Source organism: Octopus sinensis, linkage group LG5, assembly GCF_006345805.1.
Source record: "Octopus sinensis linkage group LG5, ASM634580v1, whole genome shotgun sequence".
In the NCBI taxonomy this organism is placed as follows: domain Eukaryota; kingdom Metazoa; phylum Mollusca; class Cephalopoda; order Octopoda; family Octopodidae; genus Octopus; species Octopus sinensis.
The window spans coordinates 2,233,247-2,238,246 of record NC_043001.1 but is presented as its reverse complement, the minus strand read 5'-3'; positions in this window follow the sequence as shown (position 1 = coordinate 2,238,246).

Sequence of the window (5,000 nt, the reverse complement as noted above, 5' to 3'; positions counted from 1 at the left end):
ACATTTATCACCACACAAACAAAGCTTAAATGTAAGCAACAAGATAAAATGTTGAAGTTAAATGGAATAATATGGGAGTCATGATGGTTACTGAAAACACACACACACACACATATACATGCACACACACACACACACATATATATTAGTGTACGTATGTGAATATATACATACATACACATTTCTTTTGTAATGTGGTATTATATAAAGTGTCAAAGATATGACTTTGTACATTTATGACCTGACTGGTAGTTACTATTCTACTACGTCTGGAATAGTATCAGTGAACAGTTTGTAGTATCTTCTACTGACCAAAGCTGACCAAAGACTCCTCAAGTGGATTTGGTAGACTAAAACTGAAAGAAGCTTGTTGTTTAATTTCACACACACACACACATACCCCCACACACACATACCCCCCACACACATACATATCCCCCACATACACATACCCCCCACACACACATATCCCCCACCTTCACAGTTGATTACTATCCCCTTGTGCTTCCTCATTGTCAAATTCATTTCTAACTTTCCATCCATGACCTCTCAGATGACCATTTGGTCCCATTGCAGATCTACACGGTTTGAAGCATCTGTGACAGACAAAATTTCTAACTGATTGTGGACTTCCAGCCAGTTGGGTGAGCATGTCTCACCACTTTTCTGTCATCAAATGATTTTCCATAGATTAGATGACGAATGAGGCCACCAATGGAGAGACAGCTGAACGGCCCTGGATTATAGGGGTAAATACTTGTACAAAACAAGTACCTCTCACCGAGTCTCTATGATTAATACCTAGTGACAGGATGAAGCAAGTTGACCATAATTATGTGAAACAACAGGTTTTAGATCAAAGTGTCCCTCTGGTATTACAGGAAGTGAGGACTTAAACCATAACACAGCGAAGGTCCCATCACAACCCAACCTCAAACGTGACTAGTTTAGGAATGTGAATTTTCCAATGCCACCAGATGACCTTAAGCCTCTCTCAACTACTGTAGTTGCCCTTCTGGAGAGACTAGAGGGATAATAATTATATGGAGAAGTGCACTGAGCCGATATGGATGCTGAAAACAGCAGTTAAGATAACCCATCTGGGAAGGCAGTCATTTTTTAATGCAATTCTATATGAAGGCAGAGATGAAGTCCAAAAGTCACAATGAAGGCCATCCTTGGAGAGCAAGTAAACATTGATGCTGTGTATAGCTGATGCTTTAGTTTGGATTGAAAACCTCTTTAATCCTGATGATACAATAAAGTAGGGAGAGAGAGAGGTGGGGGCGGTGAAATGACAGTCAAAGAAATGAATAAGAATATGAAAATAATGAAAATGCCTCAAAATGCCTGGGATAATCACTGGTATGCTGAAAGCATCGTAGTATTAGAAGAAGACATCGTATTCAGTGACTGATGCAACAGTATCGTCCTCAAGTGCCGAAAGACCAAAGAAGGCATTCAGGAACGAAACAGCTGTAGAGATATCAAATTTGATGGACCAGGTTATGAAAAGTCACTGAAAAATTTATACCAAACTGATTAAGAGACAAATTAGCTTAGAATGACAACATGGCTCTTCCTAATGAGACAACTACAAAAGTTCATAGCTAAGAGCAAACCTCCACACCTAGCATTCTTTGAAGTGGAGAAGATCTTTTACAAAGTATTACAGTCTATGATGTAAAGGTCATAAAGAAATTAGGTGAAGATAAATGGTTTGTGAGAGACTTAAAAACTCATGTTTATAAAGATGTCATCAATAAAGTTATGTTGGGCATTCTGCTAAATGGCTCTGTGCATTTGAATTCAATGTAGTATTTAAAGATGGACACCAATCAGAAGTCAATTTTTACACAGAAGCACACTTATAATTAAAATACCTCTGGCCATAACAGAGGAGTTTAAAACTGGTCATTTGTGGAAACTAGTGTGTGTGTGTGTTGATGACTTTAGTCCTTTTTAGCCTTATCTTTCAAAGTGTTAAGGAAAAAATTCCAAACATGAATGATTATCCTAAAACCAAATGACCTTGAAAATAGAAAAAACATAGCCATGACTAAAGTTTTAGCAAGAATAAAACTCTGCAGCGTGTGCGCACAAACAGGCTGACATAACAAAGAAGGATTTTGCGTGCAGCAGATTTGTGTCCAGTGAAGAGTAAGAACATTTATCTGTACTCGTTGTTAAGGAGGTCACCAGCTTTTTGTCCATTGTCATAACAATCATGACCAGCCACCATTTCTCGGATTACATTATGCTGACATCACACATTTGCTTAATCTATGGGAAATAGCAGCCAAATGCCCCCACAACAGAACCATCTGAAATATATAAAAAAAAAAAAGAAAAACACATTGCATCATAAAAACAAATAAAAACAAAATGTGAAATCCATGGCTGAAATGGTTCTAACAATAGCTCGGCTTCATTATGAATGACTCAGGACATAACCACCACCACCACCACCACCAATACCAACAACAACAACAACAACAACAACAGCAATGACAACAACAACAATAGTGAAAACATAGAAATAAATAAATAAACGGACAAGTGCAGAAAAGTTTAAACCGAAACAAGTTTGTTCTGATGGTTCATTCCTTGAAATATGGAAACAAAGCTTCCATTCACATCACTATTTCGTTATTGATTTAATGAATAAAGTCGTATAAACGAAGATCTTACAACAATCGCATGAGAGACAGAAAGAAAGAAGAGAAACCCCCTCCTCTGCTTGTCAGACCATGACATCTTACCTTTGGTCTTGTAAAAGGTAAAGGTATACATTTATAGAGGTGGTGTCCTTTGACTGTTGTGGGTCGTGGTGGGAGGAGAAATAGATCGAAATGAACTATTATCATGCAGAACAAGTGTATGAATGTTCTGGGCAAGTAGCCACCACCTCCATACTTGCAGATCTCTGCCAGCAGCAGCAGGATGGTCTTGTTGCCAAGTGCTTTGCCATTTAACATTTCCTTAACGGAAAGTTTGGCTTCTTCTGCCTTAGTTGGGCAAAAATCTGTCAACAATTGTTGAGAATATTCACATGAATATATATACATGAATCTATGACTGTATGCATAGGCATGTATGTACATGTATATGAATGTATATGTATGTATGTATACATACATACATATATATATATATATAATATATATATATATATATATATGTATGTATGTATGTATATGTGTATATATACATATACATATATATACATATAAAGTTGTACATTTATTCCTAATACCTTCTGGCAGATTCGGACATGAATATGGTAATTGCTGATACATTTCTCGAGGGGGGCATCTTCTCCTTTAAGACTATGTGTCCTTAACACACACGTTTCACTAGTGCAAGGGATTCTGGGAAGCAGATGTTTCAGCAAGTTCTGTCTCATCAGCCTGATGTATCCAAACTCACAAATCCCACAAGAGCTGATGGCTTGTGTTTATAATTTCAGTGAACAAACTGCTTGCTAATGAGCCTCGATATTTACCAATCAATAATAAATCGTTATTTACACAATGATCAACAAGAATGAATACAATGACTTGCATATTTATTTTTGATACTTTCTCCTCCAGATTTGAACCCAAAACTTCTAATTACCGTCGTGTTTGTCACAGGAGAACAGCTTTCCCTTATGTCTTTGTGTTGATGCAAATCTCCTCAAATCTCAAGAATCTTTCTCGGGGTTCTCACAGAATGCCTGATGGTATGTTTTGGCAGGTTGACAATATGTTTCTTAATTCCAATATTCCTCAGTCTTAGTTTGGATATTGTACCAATGCACCAATTTCCACAGAAACACTTGCCATATTTGTCTTCCACAGCCTCTTAATCTTCGTTCTTGCTAAGTCCTGATATTTTTCAGTTTTCTTTTATATCCATTCTATTATAAGGTATTCTTTTCTACTCTAGGCATGAGGCCCAAAGGTTTTGGGAAGGGGCCAGTCAATTAGATCGGCCCCAGTATGCAACTGGTACTTAATTTATCGATCCTGAAAGGTTGAAAGGCAAAGTCGACCTCGGCAGGATTGGAACTCAGAACGTAAAGACAGGCAAAATACCGCTAAGCATTTCATCTGGTGTGCTAACGTTTCTGCCAGCTCACTGCTTTACTCTATTATAAGGTATTGCAAAATCTATGATCTTACACTGTTTCTGACTTTTTTCTTTTCTTTTTCTTTTTTTCTTGTCCACTACACTCATATCTGGTCTCCTTGTATCAATGTTATGGTGAACTTTTATGGAAAAATCCCATGAAAATCCTGTAGTCATCATTCACCATTACAACCCATGGCTCATATTCAAACCACTTTTCTGTTACTTTGGATTCACACACTCAGCTAATATTCCAATGCAACTTTTAACCAATTCAGTTATGCTTGTGCTTATACTCTTCTTGTGCTAGCTTGCTGCATTCACTTAAGTGATGGTTGGTGCTTTTGTCTCCCTTTCCACAGATTCTGTGTTTGCCTTCTGACTGAGTTTTATAATCTTTGTCTTTATCAAGTTTTTCTAATAGCTTGTTCTTACTCTCTCTTTTACTCTTTTACTTGTTTCAGTCATTTGACTGCGGCCATGCTGGAGCACCGCCTTTAGTCGAGCAAATAGACCCCAGGACTTATTCTTTGTAAGCCCAGTACTTATTCTATCGATCTCTTTTGCCGAACCGCTAAGTGACAGGGACATAAACACACCAGCATCGGTTGTCAAGCAATGCTGGGGGGACAAACACAGACACACAAACACACACACACACACACATATATATGCATATATACGACAGGCTTCTTTCAGTTTCCGTCTACTAAATCCACTCACAAGGCATTGGTCGGCCTGGGGCTATAGTAGAAGACACTTGCCCAAGATGCCACGCAGTAGGATTGAACCCGGAACCATGTGGTTGGTTAGCAAGCTACTTACCATACAGCCACTCCTGCGCCTTGAGAAATTATAATTAATGATTCAGTTCCTGATTTCAGGAT